Raw genomic sequence first — 25,322 nt, forward strand, 5'->3', positions numbered from 1 at the left:
CCGCATCATCAAAGACACACCAAGCTAACAATATTACAACAAATAGCAATACACTCTACCAAGACCAAGGCCACTGATCATAAATAACCATTGAAACCCATTAGCAATATTATTATTAGCAAACTAACTCCAAATGTTTCTTTGCCAGTTTCACAGTGACAGCACAATTTATGGAATGCTTGTAGTTTTACGTCAGATGGTTACCATTGCTCCAGAAATTATCTGGCTATGTTTTTACACAGAAGCAACACCCGAGTCACACTTAATCTAATCTACCTTTTTTTCCAGCTTGACATCTTTACACAGAAATCATACAATCCCCGGGTCTGATGCTCTGTGTAAAGACGGCTTAAGAGAAACAAGAATTGAAGTCCAGTATGGCCTGTGGTGTGGAAATGAATGTTGGAGGATGGGCATGAATGTTGTGTGCACTGCCTAGGCCTTGAGCATGCACTGACAGCTTGGGATGATCCAGCTTCACACATGAGCTGTTTCTGTATGCCGGCTAGAGTCAGGGAGGCTTTATACCATTTTGTTTGGGAGTAAAAAGCCAGCCACTTCTGCTCAAGGACCCCAGTCAGCCAAGCGTTCCAGGACTGGTATACACCAGAGAGTTGGGGTTGGGGATAGGGTCGCCACGTCCACCACCATCACTCCGAGTTCAGTGAATGACATTCGGTCGGTATCACCATGCAGCTCTTGGGAATTCTCCAGCCCCATGTCCCACCCCTTCCCCTGCTACATGGCTGGGAGCAGATAAGGGCTGCCCCCTCATTCACTGAATCTGATGAGGATGATTTCCCTCGAGGGCAACAGAAGGGAGTCCAAAAAGAAGGGGAAGATGGAGAGGAATAATGTGAACAGCAGTCACTCCTTCAAGAGGATATTGAGCTGCCCCCTGATCAAGGACCCACCCCCTCCCGCTTTGATGATGAGGTTGGGGTCGGCCCATGCGCTTTTTGGTGCCTCTTCTTACTGACTTTGAAGAGGTGGTTCGAAAGCAGGTTTAAAAAGCCCTCAGCAGCTGGGGGGTGGTCTGGGTTGTGTAAACACTTTGGCATTGGTACATAATCTGAAGAAGGTCGGCTCTGGGCTGTTACCAGGCATTAGCAACCTTGGTGTCTCCATCCAAGTCGGTTGTGGGGAAAAGCAGTTGGCCAAGCAAGAACTGCAGAATGATGGATGCATTGTTGACAGAAATGCATAGTGTTATGGCTGTCCAGACACAGCTGGGTAACACTGGGGCCATATTGGCACTGTACCAACGTCATCCGACTCAACAGTGGATGGAAGACGCTCTGTCTTTCCAGCTATCACAATCAGGATTCAAATACCTTGGGGTGAATATCACCTGTTTCCGCTAACTTTGCTTCCCTACTTGCCGCAACGAAATTCGATTTCCAGAGATGGAATAATTTGCCACTGACACCTAACCGGTGGATCAACACAGTAAAGATGACCGTACTCCCAAAATGTCTTTGTCTATTCCAAACAAAAAATCCTTCATTCAAACCTTAAATAAAGTAATCTCTTCATTCATTTGGGCAGGCAAGCACCCACGAATTGGTGTGAAAATGTTTAAACAATGGAAATTGAGTGGAGATCTTGCGCTCCAAATTTCTTATATTACAACTGAGCAGCAAATATTCATGAACTCCTATTTTGGTATCACATGACTAAGGCCACATCGTGCACAGGAACCTCCCTATCTGCCCGTTATGTTCTCCATATCAGTAAATTTCTGCATCGCTTTAAATTTCCTTCTGCTTCAACTCTAAGACCCGTCTCTGTCAACCATTTGTGTCCCCCGAGGTAACTTCTGAAACTTGTCAAGTTCTACATAAGTGAAACATTCCTTTAACCTCTTAACTCATTCACAGCCAGCGACGAGTATACTCATTATTGGGCGCCAATCGTTGGATGCCAACGAGTATACTCGTTATTTGATCGTTATTTCTTTTATTCGCTATTTCCATTCATTATCCATCCAGGACGGCTGGTGTTACCATAGGATAGGGAATGAGTCTGAGATCGCAAAAGTCCAATACCGCCGCCTGGTGGTATGCGGCCGGTGTTGTACTTCCTGACTCTGTGTATGGGGCTGTGCGTTGATGAAGTAACCTGAACCAAGGGCTTCGATCGCATTGAACTGTTTTCGGGACCCCCGATTCATTATGCTGTGGTGGGTAATGTCGTGGGCCAAATGGACATACGATCTACCAGGTGGCAATCAAATAATTGGAATATTCTTTTTGGAATCCCACCGGCCACAGGTAAGATCAATTTAAGCTTGATTGTGCCTTGTTTTCATAGCCATCGCCCTGATCAGCGTATGTTGTTGTACTAACGAATGCCGTTATTGACAATCAATTCATCAGAAACGACCCCCCCCCCCCCCCCCTTTCATGCATTCATGATGGAACATTATACAGATCATGTCCATTTGAATTTTTTATTGTAGCGTGTATAGGGACGGAATGCCAATGGATTAAGTATAATATACCCTAAACCGCTCTAAAACCATACTTATATTCACCACGGTATAAAACGGGAATGTATGGATGGAAAATGTATTTCTTTTTCACATCTTGAATGATAGATACTCTATGTCAAATGGGCCAAATGGGCGTATTGCATCCATAGCTATAATATAGAATATAGTTATAGCCCTGCAAACAACGTGACCGACTCCATTGGTTTAATGCGTGGCAGCACATAGCCATAGCCCGTTCCCAGCGTGGCAGAGAACGAGTTAAGCCCGACAGGTCCGGTACCGGACCCAAGCCATAAATCCATCTCTACAGACTGTATGAATAAACGTTTTTTTTTCAAATGTAGCCATGAGTAAAGACCATCACCATGTCACAACAGCAGCCCTAGTGTTGATATATATGGTATTTTACCAACATTTGATGGCCTCAAACATCAATCTGGCAATTAATTTGTTGACTTTGATTGTTAAATAAAACAAAATTATGTATGTTTTTAAAACGTTAATTTTCACACATTTATTATGAAGGTTAAACGTGAATGTAGTGCTAACGTTAAGTCGTTGCATTATTATAGTCATTGATGTGTGTCGATGTCATAATCAATCATATAATAATCAACTTTGAATATACAGATTTGTGCAGAACTTCTCACCATAGCGCCCTTTTCACTTTCTTCCACTGAAGGGGGGGGGATCTTCTCTGTACTCTGTTGTACAATAGATGTCTGGTATGGGGAGCAACGTCCTGTCAACCTGTGACACTAACTGCTAACGTGAAACTCGTATTATTAAGTTGATAAATCTAGTGATCTATGCACTAACAGTGAATCTCTTAGTTATAACAAGATCATGTTAGCTAAGAAGTGTTGTTGTTTGGGTGAAACTCATTTTTGGTGAACCGAAGTGGCTTGGTGGAAGATGTGAGGGGGGGCGGGTGTTCATAGATCCTTACATTCTCAGTGACAGCAAAGGTGTAGGGATGCTGCTGAGACATCCAGTAGTTTATTGAAAATCTTTAGTAGAAAAACCCATACCCAACAATTTGTTCATTAGACAAAAAAATGTAAGTGTTAAAAACAATGGGTCTCATTCCTGAAAATGTTTCAAAGATATATTCTGGAAGACTTATCTTGGAACCACTGAGACATAATCAATGACAAGTTCACTCTGAGTCCTGAACGTGCTGGTAATATGTCTTAAGTGGCTGAAAAGGTCGCACAAATGATATGATCTGATATCTGCTTGGAGAATGGCATTCTGTCTTAAACTCGAAAGCGCGTTCCCGTTCAGGTCATTTGCATACAAAACACCGCCTCCAGAGCTCCTTATAAGGCAACTAGTGACGCAGCTGTGTGCAAATGAGTTGGCGGAAGTGCTTTGCGAGTCTTGCGAGCCGCGTGATTACGAAACCTAGCGTCAGTCAGTGCCAATCAGAGAGCATCTCTGAGAAATGCGGCTAGGTTTCGTAATCACACTTGCGTGCCATCAAAACTAGATTAGATTAATGTATTGGCATCATATACAGCTCGCGGTACACCTGCCGCAGCGCGCACACACACGCGCGCGCGCGCAGTACTGTATATGAATGAAATATAATATATATAGCCTACGGCGGGCGTAATGAATGAACGCAGTATGGCTTATTATTCCATAATTAAGCCTATAGGCTACTGTTCATTCGTAGGCGCACACAAGACTTGTTATGGAATATTAATGCAGTCTATTTCCAGTGCACCGATTAGCTTTAGTTCTTATTTATTTATTCACTGTAATTTCAGTGTTGGTGTATAATAGGCTATATAGTGTATTTCAATATAAGTTTAATTGATTAATGATATATTCGAAGGCATGCAGGTTTATAGCTATATCAACCCCCTCCAATGTACAGTAAATGACCAAGTATGGTTTTGTCAATATTCCAATGTACAGTTTTGCTTGTACAGTGTAAGTCTATCCCCCACCCACCCCTCCTACCCAACCTGCTCCAACAGTTTCTACGTCAAATGTACTCTCTTTTCTGGACTCTTTTTGTATCACAAACAGTACTGTATTTGCAAATCTGGTATGTCATAAATGTATAGATGTAGCAGTACTGCCTATCTGTGTCGTGTGTGTCATATATGTTATGATGAATTGAAAATGGGGGACCCTGATGTAAACAAGACGAAATTCTTTCTCTGGTCTGCATCCCCTTATGTAATTGAGTTGTACTGTACTGTACCCATTCTGCAATCTGTTAATAAAGTTTTCAATCAATCCAATCAAACAAAGGTCTGTCCCATTGTATACCAATCAATGGGATACATTGCATGTTGACCTGCATTCTTTCAAATGTATATAATTAATCATTAAAACAGATGTGTAACAAATAAGAAATACAAATTCCACAGAAGGCATTAAATAATTATTATTTTCAATCATTTCACAATAATTGCATAATTGTGTTTGAATATCTGAGTAATTAAAGTAATTATACATTTGTCCAAAATAGCTGGTTCAGATATGGTTAAGCAGCTGACCTGTGATCAGATAAATCCATATTATTTATTTTTCCGACATCAAATGCGTAATTTCTTATCGTACAAATATTGTCATATTTATTTTAATTAATTCCAAGGAGGCCTGTAGCGTCGACGTGAAGGAATCACTATGAGAACACAGTCTGTCAAGTTATAATGAAATTTTAAATTAGTCAATCAATCATGAGATTTGATCGTGGCTGAGAGCAGATCCTCAGCACTCTTAAATCTGCTCTCAGCCACGATCAAATCTGATCTCAGGAAAATTTGGGGACTCCCACTCCCAGCCCTAATATGTCTTAAATGGGCCGAAATCTGGCTAAGGCGAAATTTTTTGTCGTAACTTCGTTCGGGAATGAGACCCAATGGGTCTCATTCACCAAGGACTTACGACAAAAAGGGCTTTCTCTTAGGGCCATTTGAGACCTTTTCGGGTCGATTTTGGGATTCACCAACCGTCCCAATAAAACATATATAATTAATATTATATTATAATATATTGTCTATATTCATGTCTTGCCCGAAAAGGTCTCAAATGGCCCTAAGAGAAAGCCCTTTTTGTCATATGGGTCTCGTTCTCCAACGGACTTAAGACAAAAAAATTGCTCTTAGGGCCATTTAAGACATCTTAGATTTTGGGATTCCCCAACTGTGTTAAATATATTATTCATTAATTATTCATTTGAAAGAATGCAGGTTATAGCTATATAAAATGACAAATGTCTGTCCCAATGGGGTATATTGCATGTTGGCTATAACCTGCATTCTTTCAAATGTATAATTAATCAATAAAACAGATATTTAACACGGTTGGGGAATCCCAAAATCTAAGATGTCTTAAATGGCCCCAAGAGCAAATTTTTTGTCTTAAGTCCGTTGGAGAATGAGACCCAATATCTTGTTTTTTAATCTTTAACCTGAGATTTAGCCTGTCATGAAACTGCTTGATTACTCTGTGGCCTGTTAAAGTGTTTTAACTTGGAAAATGATAATGAAAATTGTTTTCTTTAGAATACAGTGCTGCAGGTAACGGTTATGAAGCACTTCAGATTCAGTTCCCTTTTGCTGCGCTTCTGGCACCCTTCTACCACTTTAGAAGTAGCACTCAGGTGTTATATTTCGGGGGCTGGTGGCGGAGTTGGCCCTGGCTCCCAAAGTGAACAAAGGGAGGGTACTTAACTTAAGTGCTCCCCCAGGGAGGGGGTCGGGGGCTACTGCCCTCAGACCCCCAATATCATTTTTAATAAGTGGGTTCGGGGCAGTCTGACTTGGGGTACTGCCCATATATTAGTGTTGCAATGTATGATAAGTAAACAGTGAAAAAAGCTAAGGAATCGGATGGAGCTGGGACGTTTGGGACGAATAAAAATGTAAGATTAAAAAGTCTCCCCAGCCTGATACACCGTGGGATGCAGTGGAGGTGTGAAATCTGGCCCGGTCCAGAACAATAGGAGTCACAAAATCAGTTTGTAACCCTAGCTACGAGGTAAGTACCGATGAAGAGAAACAATCGGATAGTTACTGGATATAATGTAAACCTTCTGGGAAGTGTTGCAGTAACAGCTGCATAGTTCTGGACATTTCACCATCTCGGTAGGTACTTGGTAGGGACTGGGACATAATCCGAAAGGTACCAGTTCCTTTACATAAGTAAAAGTAGAAATACCCAGATAAAATAGTACTCTGGTAACTGTAAAAGTCCTCCATTCAAAATCCTACTTAAGCAAAATTAGAGAAGTATTTCATATTGAATGTACCTATGAAAAGTAAAAGTACTCGTTTTACATGATGTTTGTGTATTCCGGTGCTTGGGAGCATTCAAGCCTCGGCTCGAACCATTGACCTCTAACGGTTAAAGTGGTATGTGGACCAGTTATGCTGCTCTGATTACGTCATCAAATCATCCTCATCAATTCTTGCCATGTTTTCTATGCAAAATGTTTTTCTTCAAAGTACCTAGTAGCTGATGGGTTCAGATAAATGTTTATCTAGATAAATGGAGTAAAAAGTACAATATTTTCTTTGAAATGTAGTGGAGTAAAAGTACAAAGTGCCCTAAAATGAAAATATTCACGTAAAGTACAAGTACCTAAAAATTACCTCAAGTAAGGTACTTGAGTAAAAAATACTTTCCACCACTGGTACCAGTGGCTATAATAGTACATTCTGGAAAGTGTTGCTGTTACAGCTGTGTAGTTCCAACAATGGCTCTGAATAACCATATAACCTGCTCCAATGGCCAGATAATGCCTGCAGGTTCCCTTGCTGTTAGTACAATTACGCTGTTGTTGCAGTAGCCTGACATTACTCAATGTTACCACCTCCTTTCAGCACCAGCAAATAAAGTGGTACCAGCAGAACATGTTATAATGTTATAATGTTATAAAAGACAATAAAGAAGCCCATCTTCATTCAGCTGAAATCGTTTTGGGTAGTTAAATTAACTGGACAGACGTATAGCCTATTAATTTGCCATAATTGCTGGTCATTACACTCATAGATCACCATTGCAACATACAGTAAAATGAAAGTATACATTGGTGATACAATTGCATGGCAATATGATGATAAACACACAGAATTAGTTGCTAATATGAGAGTCAGAGCAGCGCTTTCGGGCCAAACTGGCCTCCGCAGATTGAGCTTTAGTGAATCTAGTGGAATATATAATGAACAGAAATATTTCCACGTCCTTTTTTTGTGTGTGATCCTCCTTCAAATGCGCTGCTTCAAGATTCTCAGATTCTCTCGGGCAGAGTGGCACAGTCAGTGAGTGACATTACCGATCTATGGGGTACTTTGCATCTAAAAAGAGCAATTTGGCACCAGCTCATTCAGCGGATCCATAATAACTCCCCTTTCTCAGCTCGGAAATGGAGCATAGCCCATAAACCCTTTAAACGATGACCATTTAAGAATAGATTAGTCCTGGCTAAAGGTTTCAACTGTCAGTAGACATTTGAGCACATAAAACATCTGTAAACCTACTCCTCATCACTTGCATTGTGTGGATATTAGTACATGGTGCTGGAGAGTCAGTGAAGCATGCAGTGGAGCCTGAATATTGAGAGAGAGAGAGAGAGAGAGAGAGAGAGAGAGAGAGAGAGAGAGAGAGAGAGAGAGAGAGAGAGAGAGAGAGAGAGAGAGAGAGAGAGAGAGAGAGAGAGAGAGAGAGAGAGAGAGAGAGAGAGAGAGAGAGAGAGAGAGAGAGAGAGACACAAAGTTACGACAAAATATTTCGTCTTAGCCAGATTTCGGCCTATTTAAGACATATTAGGGCTGGGAGTGGGAGTCCTCAAATTTTCCTGAGATCTTATTTGAGAGCAGATCTAAGAGTGCTGAGGAGCACACTTAAATATGCTCTCAGCCCACGATCAAATCTCATGATTGATTGACTAATTTAAAATCTTATTATAACTTGACAGACTGTGTTCTCATAGTCCTTGGAATTAATTACTTGATCATAATTAAAATAAATATGACAATATTTGTACGATAAGAAATTACGCATTTGATGTCGGAAAAATAAATAATATGGATTACTCTGATCACAGGGCAGCTGGATTAACCATATCTGAACCAGCTATTTTGGACAAATGTATAATTACTTTAATTACTCAGATATTCAAACACAATTATGCAATTATTGTGAAATGATTGAAAATAATAATAATTTAATGCCTTCTGTGGAATTTGCATTTCTTATTTGTTACACATCTGTTTTAATGATTAATTATATACATTTGAAAGAATGCAGGTCAACATGCAATGTATCCCATTGATTGGTATACAATGGGACAGACCTTTGTTTGTTTGATTGATTGATTGAAAACGTTATTAACAGATTGCAGAATGGGTACAGTACAGTACAGCTCAATTACATAAGGGAATGCAGACCAGAGAAAGAATTTCGTCTTGTTTACATCAGGGTCCCCCATTTTCAATTCATCATAACATATGACACACACGACACAGATAGACAGTACTGCTACATCTATACATTTATGACATACCAGATTTGCAAATACAGTAATGTTTGTGATACAAAAAGAGTCCAGAAAAGAGAGTACATTTGACGTAGAAACTGTTGGAGGAGGTTGGGTAGGAGGGGTGGTAGACTTACACTGTACAAGCAAAACTGTACATTGGAATATTGACAAAACCATACTTGGTAATTTACTGTACATTGGAGGGGGTTGATATAGCTATAAACCTGCATTCCTTCGAATATATAATTAATCAATTAAACTTATATTGAAATACACTATATAGCCTATACACCAACACTGAAATGACAGTGGATAAATAAATAAGAACTAAAGCTAATCGGTGGAAATAGACTGCATTAATATTCCATAACAAGTCTTGTGTGCGCCTACGAATGAACAGTAGCCTATAGGCTTAATTATGGAATAATAAGCCATACTGCGTTCATTCATTACGCCCGCCGGCCCGTAGGCTATATATATTATATGTCATTCATTCATTCATATACAGTACTGCGCGCGCGTGTGTGTGTGCGCGCGCGCTGCGGCAGGTGTGTACCGCGAGCTGTATATGATGCCAATACATTAATCTAATCTAGTTTTGATGGGCGCAAGCGTGATTATGAAACCTAGCCGCATTTCTCAGAGACGCTCTCTGATTGGCACTGACTGACGCTAGGTTTCGTAATCACGCGGCTCTCAAAGCACTTCCGCCATTCCATTTCACACAGCTGCGTCACCAGTTGCTTTATAAGGACTGTCGGGGGCGTGGTTTGTATGCAAATGACCTGAACGGGAACGCGCTTTGGAGTTTACGACAGAATGCCATTCTCCAAGCAGATATCAGATCATATAATTTCTGCGACCGTTTCAGCCACTTAAGACATATCTCCAGCACGTTCAGGACTCAGAGTGTACTTGTCATAGATTATGTCTCAGTGGTTCCAAGATAAGTCTTCCAGAATATATCTTTGAAAAATGTTCGGGAATGAGACCCTATGTTATCTTCTCTCCTCCCCTCATTATCCAGAGAGAGATGCACTGTAGGCCAAGGCAAAGACAAAAATCTATTCACTAATTAAAATTTGATTTAAATTTGGTTCAGCTTCAGTCTGCTTTACCAAATATCCGTTAATTTTCAGTTTGCCTGCCGGGGCGACGTGCTTCAAAGGTGTATGTGATGAGTCTACTTCACCACACAAACCATTTCCCACAGGGATATTTTCAATAAAAGATAGGGTCAGCAGCATGTCCTTTTGGAAGTTTGGAAAATGTGAAAAATATGGTAAAAATGAAATAGTTATTGCAGGCCATGGATCAGCTTCTTACCATCTTCTGTCTGTGGTCTGTCAACGTGGTTTAGAGTTCATTGCTGGGTTAAGTACTTCTATTTCTCCCCAGTGGATGTTCCGCTGGTCATGAAGCTGGTTACCAGAGCCAAAGCTTCCACCTGCTCCCTCGACCACATTTTTTTTTTTTTGAAATTTATTTGAAGGTAAACCCCTTGAGATATGCTATCTCGTTTTCGAGGGGGTCCTTAACATAGGATACAAAACATACAATACAATACAATACATAACAAAACAAAAAACAAGACAACAAATGCACTTATACACTGACAGACGCTCTCCCAAGCTCACTCCCACAATCCACACTGATTCCTCCCAAGAGGATCACCAATAAATATATATATTGTTGTGAAGGATCAGATTAAACCGAATATATATATTTATTTATATATATATATTTAAATAGTATTTGTATATCGTTTGATATCCCCTGTATATTCCTTGTACAATATGCACTGAATATCCCTTTAGTCTACTAAACAGCCCATAATAGTTTCATTCTACCATTGGACGAGAACCTGGCGCCAGGTTGCCATACCCCTAGGTTCAAGTTCAATCGTGCCGCCCAACATGTCGTGGCAAGCCCCGGTTCCGCGCAGGAATACGTCTGGTGAAATACGAATGGTACTATTTGTTCATAGCGCATATATATATATGGCGCAAGTAAAGTAGAACTTTCTTTTAGTCCAGTTCTTTACCCTCCAACAGAGTGACAGACGCGAAGCCTCACCCACGACGCACGTGTGGTGTAGTAAGGCCTACTTGGCCTCAGAATAGGCATTGAGATATCGTGTGAATTAATAGTTGAATAGTCATAGTTGGCACTATACCGTCGAGTTGGACGTATTCTATTAAGCTAATAATAGTCTATTTATGTATGGTGCATCGTTCGGTTAGAGTTCTAAAGTTATCAGTACCCCCATCGTTCCTGACGTTATCTGGACGCTTAACCAGGCTGGGCAGACCCCTAGTGGTGCTTGCATCCGAGGAGCTCCGGGCCAGGGCGACTGGACCTGTATATTGGATTACTCTACCCGGACGACGGCGAGCCTTCCACGGCTTGGATTATGCTTTGGGTGCTTTGATTATTCCATGGATAACGGCCAACACTGCGGAGTGTTGGAACTACCCCCCGGAGAGGACTCCAGGTGAGACGGCGCTCTACACCAGTGAGGTCGCCTCACGTCTCTCCGTTGTGGACCGGCAGCTACCGTTGTGGTATAATATGTCCTCATGTAAATATGTTCCCCTTACCTGTGCCCCCCCCCCTCTCTGTGGAATCACCCCCCTCCCCTGTGTCCCCAAACATGTACCCCCTCCCCCCCATCTGACCTATCAAATGGGACCACACACCCCCCTTGTTGAACTATAAAGGGCTCCTCCCGACCACAATCAAGGCTTCTTACCTGGGTAAATTCAGCTGATCACCTGGGGGGGGAAACCCTCAGCCATTCTCTCTATGTAATTCTATCTGTTTGGTTAATAAACCTTGTTATTACCCAAGCCTCGGTTGACTGAGACATTCTTCATCAGGATATCTACAAATATCCCACACCGTCCACCAGAGGGTCCAGCTGTATTCGTCTGCGGACCGAGGTTCTGTGGGCACCGTGTTCAAGACTTTGAATTCTCCCAAGAAACCGTCGGCCAGATGGGATACCGCCAGCGGCTTCTCTAACCCCCCCCTCCTACTGTCTTACAACCAGCGGGACCCCCCCCCCCCTTAGTGTATCCAGCTATAATTATTTAAGTACCATCGCTATTGTTCCTAAATATCCAGGTTGTATACTTACTCCCTGCGTAACCAGAGATTGGACATTCAATGTTGATTTACCTACGAATACTCATTTGCCATACAAGTGCATATTTCAAATCATAAGTGTAAACAAGTGAACGTTGTATATACCTTTTGCTATATTAAATATTCGATTTGTACATTTGTGTGGATTCGTTTCATCAGGTGGGAAAGTGTTCATCATACTTATATCATGTACTGGATGGCCAGAAGTTAAAGTACAAGAGGTAGTGGTATTAAATACCATATCTAACAATACAGTCAGGGAATTGTACCCCTCAGTTACAATTGGTCCTTCGAGCCGGAGGGTAACTAGTGTAATATTAATATAGTGTTATTAATATTGAAACGGCCTATGATGAACACTCCACGAAACGGTCCTCCTAACCTAGAACGCCCGCGGCGCAGACGACAGACACCTCAGTACTTAGAGGCTTACACTGTCAGTCAACTACCTAGCCTTCGACAAACGGTAAACGCGGTAAAAGTAGAAAGTAAAATTACGTCTGACCTTAACGACCAGGTTTCCCCGACCACAGAGGCCCTAGTAGGTCCTAATGTAACTGACCAAGCTCACGGTGGGGACCAGGAGGGAGCGGACATGCCTTTACCCCCCGCCACTACCCAAGAAGTAGTCCCCGACCACCCCCGGGAGGAAGACAACCCTACAGAGAGAGAACTCTGCACGGAAGAAGAGGAGGAGAGCGCCGAGGAAATAGAGCTCCAGGACTCCCCAACGAGTACCCCCAGGAGCGGCTCACGCAGGAGCGGCTCACCTCCACAACCGCCTTCCCCCAGCGAAGCGGAGAGGATGCTACAACAGGCGTTCCTCGTCAGCCTGACAGCCTCTACCGAACGCGATCGACTTCAGGGTGAAGATTACGTAATCCAAGAGATAAGGCATATTGATCGCCTACCCCCAGCCACAGACAATCGCTCACTAGACGACCTGTCAATCAAAGTGCAGTCCCTGGTAGGGATGCTGGGAGCGCAACGGGAGAAGGGCATGCATGAGCTATACGCCAACTCTAACGTCGAGAGGATTTTGGAGAAGCTGCCACCCGCAAGACAGGAGCGCTTTAGGCGGCAGAGAGACTACCGGGATCCCAACGGCCCCGAACCATCCCTCCTCGATATAGCCGACTTCATGGCGAGAGAAGTCAGCAGCTTACGACTGGATACATTCGGGCGGAGCACGCCAAGCTCCAGAGAGGGACCCAGGAGAATAAATGATGGAAGAAGATCGGTGACTGTCATGCACCAATCAGAGTCAGTACCGAGCAGTAAGAGTCACAGCACCCCCTCGAGAAAAGAGAAGTGGAAGATAGCGTGTCCCTACTGTGAGAAAGAACACTGGCTGTCACAATGTGACCTATTCACAAAGATGAATGCAGAAGAAGTGAGTCAATGGATAAAGTCCAACAGGCGCTGTTACCGATGTGCGCGGCCACACATGGCAGCCGAATGCCGCCTAAAGAAAAGGTGCAGTCGGTGCGATGGAGCCCATCTAGATATACTACACGACAGTAACAGAAGACAGCCTCCACCTGCACCATCGCGCGGCACCAAGGCAAGTGTCATGTACATTGACCCCGCCAGCAGCAGCGGCGCCCAAGTGCTCTTAAAGGTAGTCCGTGTGACATTGAGCTACCAAGATAAAGTCATGGACACTTACGCCGTCCTTGATGACGGGTCAGAGAAGACCCTTCTGCTCGCGTCCGCTGCGGCCCAGCTGGGACTGCGGGGGAGCAAGAACGAAATGACGATTCGGACAATAAGAAGAGATTTAAAGACGATAAAGGGCGAGAACGTCTCCTTCACTATCGCAGCAAACGGGCAGCCAGAGCGACGGTACAAGATTACAAATGCTTTCACCAGCCAAGAAATAGGACTATCGCAGTACACCTACCCTGTCGCCAAGTTGATGGATAAATATGTGCACCTGCGCCAATTACCTATCCCGCTCATAGACGGCGCTACCCCGACCCTGCTGATAGGCTCCGACCATGCAGAACTCATAGTCCCGATTGACCGGGTCCATACAGGACCCCGAGGCTGTCCTGCAGCAGTCGAGACCCGCCTAGGGTGGACCCTACAAGGCCCCCTCGCTAAATCTCTCAACCGAACAGCAGCCGCTAGCTGCCTCCACTCCAGAACGACAGAAGAAGACACCACTCTCCTGCAGCATGTCGAGAGGCTATGGACACTAGAGACAATGCCCTTTAAGAACGAAAAGAAAGATATTCGTTCTATAGAAGACATTTACGCCATCAACCTACTCGAGCAGGGGACAAAGAGAGTCACAGTCGGCGGAGTGATGAGATACGCAACTCCACTCCTGAGGCGAGAGGGAATGCCCACCTTTCACGCAAAGAAAGACGCCACGGAGCGCTATCTATTGAACACGGAGCGGCGCCTAGCCAAAGACCCCGCTCAAGAGCGGGTGTACCGCGCTGAGATTGAGAAAGCTAATCACAGCGGGACACGTAACAAAGATTGACATTAAAGAGGCCGATCAGACGACCGAATCATGGTACGTGCCGCATCACAAGGTCCATCACAACGGCAAGGATCGCATTGTGTTTAACTGCAGCTACCAGATCGGATCCCAAAATCTGAATAAAGAGCTCTTGCCCGGCCCCACACTCGGCCCCTCCCTACTAGGCGTGCTACTGCGCTTCCGCCAGGACATGGTGGCTATCAGCGGGGATATCAAAGGGATGTTCTTGCAGGTGAGACTAGTAGAGGAGGACAAGCCCCCGCTGCGGTTCCTATGGAGAGAGAGGATCGGAGATGAGAACCCAGCCATCTACCAGTGGGAAGTACTCCCCTTCGGAACCACATGCAGCCCGTGCTGTGCTACATTTGCACTACAGAAACACGTCGCAGAGGACCCAACAGCAGATGTAGAGGTCCAACACAGTGTGAAGAACAGTTTCTACGTGGACAACTGTTTACAAAGCGTTTCGACTCAAGAAGAAGCCGAGGCTCTCCTAATCAAGTTACGCGCCTCCCTGATCAAAGGCGGCTTTGATCTCAGGCAGTGGGCCAGCAGTGACCCGCACGTATTGCGCAGCCTCTCCCCCGCGGACAAGGCTGCCAGCAGCGAGACCTGGATGGCGACCATCCCAGGAGAAGCCCAAGAAATGACACTAGGACTAGTCTGGCGCTTCAAAACAGACTCTCTCCACTATAGACACAAACCCTTGGCTCCAGAGCAGGGACGGTCGACGGCGATACCGACCACCAGACGGAGTGTGTACAGAACACTCGCCAGACAATATGACCCGTTGGGATGTATTCTACCTTACACCACCAGGGCAAAGATGATTGTACGAGCACTATGGGACAAGGACCAGGGCTGGGACGACCCAATACCCGCACACCTTGCCTCAACATGGAGAGAGTGGGAGACGGAACTCCGCTCACTCCCAGGCGTCAATATACGCCGCAGCTACTTCCCATCCACAGTGAGGCCAGAGACATGCGAGATTGATCTACACGTCTTCAGCGACGCCTCCGAAGTAGCCTACGGATCGGTGGCCTACTTGCGTGCCCAAGAGAAGGGAGGAAAGATACACACTGCTTTCATCCTGGCCCGCTCAAGAATAGCCCCACGTAAGCAACAATCTATCCCACGTCTAGAGCTCTGCGCAGCCCTAGCAGGAGCGCATCTAGCCACGTTAATCCAACGTGAACTCACCATTCCGGTGCACAGAACAATCTTGTGGTCAGATTCCACGACAGTACTCACATGGATCAAGTCTGATTCATGCAGATACAAAGTCTTCGTGGGAGTCAGAGTCACCGAGATTCAAGAGCTAACAGAAGCAGCGAGCTGGCGGTATGTGGACACCAAACACAACCCAGCTGACGTCATCACCCGGGGAATGTCTCTGGATGACCTAACCCGTCGCAACATCTACAGCGACGGACCAGAATTCCTCAAGCTCCCGGAAGGAGAGTGGCCTACGCCCACCCCACGGGAAGCAAGTAACGAGGAGGCTTAGAACAAGAAACCTATGTTCTGTGGACTGAGCACAGTCGCCTCCACAGACCCCAACATAGATGACTGCATTACCCTAGAGAGTGCGCAGCAAAGAACATTCCTGCGGCACCACCCAGAGATTCAGTCCACCACTGACATGTCAGCAGCTGACTACGAAGAAGCAGAACTTCTTCTACTACAACGAGCCCAGAGAGACTCGTTCCCCGATGAGCTAGACTGCCTACAGGGAGGAAACCCCGTCCCATCAGACAGCAGACTGATTCACTTGGCACCAGAGAGTGACGCCCATAATCTCATCAGAGTGGGTGGTCGCCTGCGGAGAGCCCCCGATCTACCGGATGATATTAAGTACCCGATCGTCTTGAACAGCCGACACAAGGTCACAGAGCTGATCATAAAGAAATACGATGAGGATGTACACCACGCAGGAGCAGAGAGAGTCCTCACGGAGATCGAGGGAGTATTGAACTCAAAGCCCCTCGGTTACGTCTCCAGTGATGTAGCAGATGTCGACCCAGTCACCCCCAACACACTCCTAATGGGGCGGCTGGACCCCGCGCTACCCCAGACAATGTACAGGCCTGAAGAAGCGAACGGCCGAAGAATGTGGAGGTACAGTCAAGTACTAGCTGACAAGTTTTGGAGCAGCTTCCTACTCCACTACCTACCGTCTCTACAGACCCGCCAGAAGTGGGTAAAAGAGAGAGACAATTTGACAGAAGGAACAGTCGTCATGATTATTGACCAGTCACTACCCAGAGCTATGTGGCCGGCTGGCCGCGTAAGCAAAGTGATCACCGGTGCCGATGGCAAGGTCCGAGCAGCTGAAGTACTCGTCCAAGGGCGCACTTACACATGTCCCGTGGCGAGGCTCATAGAACTGCCCCGACTCCCAGATACTATCGATGATGACCATGACCCCATGACTTTGTGAGTTGACTGACCCTTACAGCGGACCTTGAGTGGTAGACAGTGCGGTTAATCTGTCTCTGCTTAGCTAATTAGGTGGGACTAATTAGGGGGCGGCTGTTGTGAAGGATCAGATTAAACCGAATATATATATTTATTTATATATATATATTTAAATAGTATTTGTATATCGTTTGATATCCCCTGTATATTCCTTGTACAATATGCACTGAATATCCCTTTAGTCTACTAAACAGCCCATAATAGTTTCATTCTACCATTGGACGAGAACCTGGCGCCAGGTTGCCATACCCCTAGGTTCAAGTTCAATCGTGCCGCCCAACATGTCGTGGCAAGCCCCGGTTCCGCGCAGGAATACGTCTGGCGAAATACGAATGGTACTATTTGTTCATAGCGCATATATATATGGCGCAAGTAAAGTAGAACTTTCTTTTAGTCCAGTTCTTTACCCTCCAACAGAGTGACAGACGCGAAGCCTCACCCACGACGCACGTGTGGTGTAGTAAGGCCTACTTGGCCTCAGAATAGGCATTGAGATATCGTGTGAATTAATAGTTGAATAGTCATAGTTGGCACTATACCGTCGAGTTGGACGTATTCTATTAAGCTAATAATAGTCTATTTATGTATGGTGCATCGTTCGGTTAGAGTTCTAAAGTTATCAGTACCCCCATCGTTCCTGACGTTATCTGGACGCTTAACCAGGCTGGGCAGACCCCTAGTGGTGCTTGCATCCGAGGAGCTCCGGGCCAGGGCGACTGGACCTGTATATTGGATTACTCTACCCGGACGACGGCGAGCCTTCCACGGCTTGGATTATGCTTTGGGTGCTTTGATTATTCCATGGATAACGGCCAACACTGCGGAGTGTTGGAACTACCCCCCGGAGAGGACTCCAGGTGAGACGGCGCTCTACACCAGTGAGGTCGCCTCACGTCTCTCCGTTGTGGACCGGCAGCTACCGTCCACCAGAGGGTCCAGCTGTATTCGTCTGCGGACCGAGGTTCTGTGGGCACCGTGTTCAAGACTTTGAATTTCCCAAGAAACCGTCGGCCAGATGGGATACCGCCAGCGGCTTCTCTAACCCCCCCCTCCTACTGTCTTACAACCAGCGGGACCCCCCCCCCCCCCCTTAGTGTATCCAGCTATAATTATTTAAGTACCATCGCTATTGTTCCTAAATATCCAGGTTGTATACTTACTCCCTGCGTAACCAGAGATTGGACATTCAATGTTGATTTACCTACGAATACTCATTTGCCATACAAGTGCATATTTCAAATCATAAGTGTAAACAAGTGAACGTTGTATATACCTTTTGCTATATTAAATATTCGATTTGTACATTTGTGTGGATTCGTTTCATCAGGTGGGAAAGTGTTCATCATACTTATATCATGTACTGGATGGCCAGAAGTTAAAGTACAAGAGGTAGTGGTATTAAATACCATATCTAACAATACAGTCAGGGAATTGTACCCCTCAGTTACATATATGTTCCCTTATAAAACACAAACAAAATTATAATTTGATCTGAAACGACATTTAAGCCCTAACACAGTAAATCAATAACAGGTGCAAGTAGTCTGTAGATGAGTGAACAAAGATATCTTGAATAACCGGTAAGAAGTAAGAGATCTGAGTGAACTAGGCAGTTTGTTCCAATCAGCTGGTGCTTTATATTTAAAGGCAAGTCGACCGATAGCTTTAATGGTTCGAGGTATACTAAAGAAAGGAAGATCTGTGTGTCTTAAATTATAAGTTGAACTATATGGTGTTAAGAACTGCTTTAGATAGGGGGGATAATTAAAGTAAATACATTTGTAAACAAAAAGCAACCAATGAAAATGTCTTCTGAATTGGGGAGAAAGCCAGTTTAACAACTCAAACATAAGACAGTGATGGGTTCTATAAGGACACCTCAATATAAATCTGCAAACACTATTATAAGTAACATTTAAAGGACAGAGATTTGTTAGTGTGGTGTTTTGATAGACTATGTCTGCGTAATCCATTATTGGAAGTACCAGCTGTATAATGATTATTTTCCTAACCTGAAGAGAAAAACAGTTAATAGAACGATACAATATTCTCAGGCTACAATTTGTTTTCTTCATCACAGCATCAATATGTGACTTGAAGGTGAGTTGAGAATCACGCCAAAGACCCAGATACTTATATTCATCGACATTTTCAAGAGGAGCATCATCTAAAAACTTAATCAACAACTGATTTGATATTTGCACCAGATTTGATCTAGTACCAAACAGCATACATACATGTCTACGGTGCTGGTCAAGGCCTGCCTTCCTACCCTCTGCCCCATCATAACGGACATCATCAACTCCTCTCTGTCATCTGAAATAGTTCCCTCCATCACTCCCATCCTAAAGAAGCCTGGTTTGGACCCTGAGGTGCTGGACAACTACCGGCCGTTCTCCAATCAAGTAAAACCTTAGAAAGGGCAGTCGCCGCCTGTAACACTTCCTCCGGTCCTGGTCCTATGGGACCAGGATCCAGACATTCATATTCACAACCTCCCATCAATAACAATAACTCTCAGTCATCATTTCCAACCGGTGGGCTGATGCCGATCTGGCATCAACTCACACACCAACTCATTATTGTTTATTGTCAGTTGTGTCTGTTATGTGTACTATCTGTGTTGTTGTTGTTGTCTCCACTGTGTTAGTCTTGTGTTCCCCTGTCTGTGGTTTGTAATTATGTTTTAGTCTGGTTGTTTGTTATTGTTTTCCCAGTACTCTGTGTTCTATTGTTTCTGTCTACCACACCTGTGTCTTGTTTGTAGATTACCCTTTGTGTCCATCAGTGTCTTGTTAATTAGTCTGTGTATTTAGTCTTGTCTGTCCTGCCCTGCTGGGCGCGATCATTGTTAAATGTTACCTGTGTGTGTACGTGTATGTGTTGTGAAGTAAACTGTTAATCGTCACGTTCTGTCTCCGGTCTCATCAATCTATACTCTGCCATCTGGGTCCAACATGCCAAAGAAGCGTACTAATCGTAACAGCCGCCCAGCTTCATCAACATCTGTCCAACCATGAGCTCTACGAACCCCTTCAGTCAGCCTACCGAGCACATCACAGCACAGAGACCGCCCTCATCAAGATCACTAATGACCTCCTCCTTGCTGCAGACTCCGGACACATCAGCCTCTTCATCCTTCTCGACCTCTCCGCGGCGTTCGACACAATATCCCACTCAGTCCTCCTCAAATGCCTCTCCGACAACCTAGGTATCACCGGTATAGCTCTGTCATGGTTTCATTCATATCTCACAAATAGATCTCAGTTTGTCAGCGTCAGCGGCTCATCCTCCCCCCCGGCCCCAGTCAACCACGGTGTCCCCCAGGGCTCCGTGCTGGGTCTCCTACTATTCACCATTTACATGCTCCCCCTCGGTCAGATTATACGTCACCACGGACTGAACTTTCATTGTTATGCTGATGATACTCAGCTCTATATCAGCACCTCACCATCCTCCCAACTCCCCCCACAGTCTGTAGTCAACTGCCTCCACGCCATAAAAACCTGGATGTCAACCAAATTACTGAAACTCAACAGCAAAAAGACAGAGCTCATGGTTGTGGCCCCCAAGGCACTGCTCGGGAAGGTTGGAGATCTCCTCCTCCACGTTGACGGCTGTTCCATCTCCCCGTCTCTCGAAGTCCGTAACCTGGGCGTCACCCTTGACTCCACACTTTCATTTCACTCCCACATCAAATCCGTCACCAAGTCTGCCTTCTACCACCTCAGGAACATCTCCCTTCTCCGACCCTCACTCTCAGACTCTGTGGCTGAGACCCTGATCCACTCATTCATCACCTCCCGGTTGGACTACTGTAATGGAGTCCTGTTTGGGGTACCCAGCAAAGCCCTGGACAGGCTCCAGTATGTTCAGAACTCAGATGCCAGGGTTCTCACTCACACCAAGCCCTGGCAGCACATCACCCCCACCCTCATCCACCTCCACTGGCTTCCAGTCAAGTTCCGCATCACCTTCAAACTCCTGCTCCTCACCTACAAATCCCTCCATGCCCTCGCCCCCCGGTACCTGTCTGATCTCCTCCACCAGTACACTCCATCCCGGAACCTACAATCCTCTGATCTAGGTCTCCTCTCCATCCCTCGCACCAGGTTACGGACTTTTGGGGACAGAGCCTTCAGCGTGGCGTCCCCTACCCTCTGGAACTCTCTCCCCCCCGAAATCCACAACGCCCCAACCCTGGACACCTTCAAATCCGCTCTAAAAACACACCTCTTCACCAAGGCTTTTCCCCATCAGTTAGTTTAGATTAGATTAGGTCCATTATCCCTTACCTTCCCTCATCCCCTCTCCCCCCCCCCCCCTATTTTCCTTGCCCTATTTTTTGTCCTGATTGTTAAGCGACCTTGGGTTCTATGAAAGGCGCTATATAAATTTGATCTATTATTATTATTATTATTATTATTATTATTATTATTATTATTATTATTATTATTATTATTATTATTATTATTATTATTATTATTATTATTATTATTATTATTATTATTATTATTATTATTATTATTATTATTATTATTATTATTATTATTATTATTATTATTATTATTATTATTATTATTATTATTATTATTATTATTATTATTATTATTATTATTATTATTATTATTATTATTATTATTATTATTATTCTATTCACATAATATGCTTACTACGGCCCTTCTAAGGTTTCTCTCCTCCACATTGCCTGTGGTGCATTTTTTCATATTGCTAGGTTTTAGTGAGTTTTTCCTTACCTTCGCGTGGGGTATGTCTGGGAGTGTTGCATTTATGTAATTTATTTAAAAAAAAATTTGACTTTATGGTGTTTTTGTTTTGTTCTTGATTTATTGTGATGTTTCTTCTTGACTTGTTTAAAGAAGACGTGTCCGGCCCATGGGGACATTAACGTGTGTTGTCGGGCCTTACAAATAAATTTGATTGGATTTGATTTAGTTTTTTTACCACTAGTTGATTAAATTGGTGCTATAGAGCAGGGGTTCCCAAACTTTTCAGGCCGGGGCCCAGAAAATAAGGCGTCAGAGAGCCGCGGCCCAATGCACATCGTCTGGCTTTTTTTTTTTTTTTTTTGCCAGGCGACCGATTTTTTAAGCCAAATATCACTTCAATCCTATTAAGTTAGTTCAAGTTAGTTATTCATTTATATGTGCTATTTATGAGAGGGCTAACTTGTTGCAAAATAATAATGATAATAATAATAGCCTCATTAAAATACTATTGTTGCTTCGGTTGTTTTCAGCGTTTTATGTGCATAATCTGTTATTTAGTTTGAAATGTTCGTTGAAATAAGTAGATTTTTCGTTTTTGTTTATTTATTAAGTTAATATAAAACCATATAGTCACATTTTAGAATACAATAGAAAATAATTTTAGAATACAACTAGAAACACTGTCCTGGCCTGCTTCTAAGTTCAGTGGCCTGACAAAAAAAATAAAAATAAAAAAAAATAAAATAAAAAAAATAAAAAAAATAGTTTTTTTTTATTTTTTTTAATCATCTCGCGGCCCATCCGTGGCTGCTCGCGGCCCACCTTTGGGTCGCGACCCCGACTTTGGGAACCACTGAGAGCACAGTAGGAGAAAAAGGGTCCCAGAAAATGTAGTGCACGCCACGAGCACGAGGTGATGCAGAAAACAAAAACAGTGCACTGGAGGCGTGTAAACATCCACTTGTGCTTCAAATGGATTGGTACAGTATATGCAATCTTCCTTGAAATCTAAGCTAACTAACTGCTTGTCAGTCAAAAGAGGAGACTCATTTCAACTTTGCAAAAACTGAAAGTGAAACTTTCCAAGGATGGGATATAAACATTGCGTGAGCAACAAATTTGGACTTTCGAGAGGTTATATGAGGTCGGACATTTATTAAGCTTGTAGAAAAGCTGTTTATAAGAAAAACCTTTAATAAAGTGCCAGCAGATTAGTCCGAAGACCTTTGAAAGGTTAACTTTTGGGTTCTGAAACATCAGCACATTGGCATTTTATTAAAATAAATGGCTTAAGAAAAGTAGTAAGACCAAAAATGTTGGCATTTCATTAATCAAATCAATGTAGAGGTGAATCCATGTGTACGGGAGTCATCCGTTCTCTACTATATATTGTATATTTAATAAGATAATTTCATGTTGATGTTATTGGGGAAGCCACTGTGCCCATTTCACCATAAACCTTTGTTCCTCATTACACAGCTAACCCGTACTCTTCCCCCCTTGTATCTGTCTCTTCCCTATTGCATTATTCACAACCCACTTCACCTTACATTAGGCTTAATACTTGGTACAGATGCTGTACAGACAATACTCTGTGTTTTGCCCAGCTTACATTGCAACAGCAAGCAATAAATTGGCAGGAGCGGCAAGGGCAGATTGGTTATCGTGAAGAATGTGGCTGCTGCGGTTATGGTTAAACACTGTATACAAGTTATATAAATGGGTCCTATTCTTGCCAGAATAAATGTCCTAATAGACTGTAGAAGGGTGGATTATCCCTGCTTGTGGGAGTAGTAGTACACAGACACTGGGTAGTAGGATACTATAGAATTGGACCTATATGTACCCCCGTTTTTGGCCCGGATCGTCGTTCTGGAGGGCTTGCAGCAGGAGTGGATGGGGCCCAGGATTTACTAACCTGGGGACTGGTACTCTGGTCTCCCTCGCCTTCCAAGGCGGTCAGTAGTAGCTCCCCACACACTCTCACTTCCCCCAGTACCTCCGACAGCCCTCCCACACCCAGTGACTGTCAGTTCAATAGTATTATTGGGCTTCCCTTTAAGCAGTACCCTTCCTTGACCACCTGTATAGACCCTTCAAATGCTATTCTGTGAATGGGGTGTAAGGGTTAAATAATTATGCAGTCACAATATTTACCCAGGGGTTAGATTAGCAAATGGAAAAAACAGACACACACACAGTGCTCCCAATAAGGTCTACTTTGTATTGAAGCCTGGGCAGGTTATCAGTTACAGATAATACTTCAGATTTATTCATACATGGCACCGGGTGCTCTCACTGATAATGTAGGGGAAACTATTCCCACCATAGGCACTGCGTGCTCAATACATTAATAACACCCCGCTTGTACTAGGGGAGACCCAGGCATAAAGTAGAGAAACATTGGGAATTCAAATAATGAGAATAATAAAATACCAAAAGAAAACCAAGTAAATGTGGGCCCACGTTACCAAAATAAAACCTACACTAAAGCCGGCTTAAATTGTTTGGGGTACCCCTTAGACACTGGTTGTTAGCGTTCACTTGAATGGACGTTGATGTGGATACACGAGGTACCGTTCGTACTTAGCCAAGATGGCGGACCCACTCTTATCACCTCTCGTCCAGGTGACAAGATGGCGTCTGCGATCCCGCGAGCACAGCCAGCGGGCTGGGCGAACAGCATGGGCAGTGGTTAGCTGGAGGAGCGTGCTGTGATGGCGACCTCTGCTGGTGGGAAGAGGCGTCCTCTGTAACGTCTGGGGAACGTCCACTGCTGGCTGTTGCTTGCTGCTGTCGCGCGAACTGCTAATACTGTTGCTACCCTAAACACAGCTAAACTTCGGGTCTGGATGCACCCTCCTGCTATATCGGTTGTACTACTAACGCAACGTGGCTGACTATACCACCGGTCTTCAGCGCCGCGCGCCCGGTAGTCTACTGGAGTCAGACGGAACCGTTAGCAGCATGCTAATACACCGCACACTTACTACTATAACCCGTTAACTATAGACGTTAGTCCCGTTAACTCTAGACCTTAGTCCTTCGTTCTCTATCGCTTACTCACACACTATCGCTGGTACTTCTAGGATAACCCGTCAACTAGCAAGTACTTCTTATCACCCGTTGCTCGTTCCAACGGGGCTCTCTTCTTATCACCCGTCGCTCATTCCGACGGGGCTCTTCAACAGCTCTCTTTCAACGGGGCTCGTTTGAGCACACGCCCGCTGTGACTGCGACTGTTCACGGTCAAGTCCACTGCCGAAGAGAGCTTCCTGGTCCTCTCGCCCCCAGGTAACTCCCTCTTCCTCGTTGCTTTCCTCACTCCTCCGCTCCACCTGCCACCACTGCCACTCCGCCCCCTGCTGGCAACCGCCACTGATCCCACTCTAGGACCACTCCAGAAAGGGAGAAAAGGTGCTTCAATGTTATTGTTAGTGATCCATACTGAAGCCGGAGAAGAGTAGCACC

The sequence above is a fragment of the Notolepis coatsorum genome (genome assembly GCF_963971535.1).
Source record: "Notolepis coatsorum genome assembly, chromosome: 12".
Taxonomy (NCBI): domain Eukaryota; kingdom Metazoa; phylum Chordata; class Actinopteri; order Aulopiformes; family Paralepididae; genus Notolepis; species Notolepis coatsorum.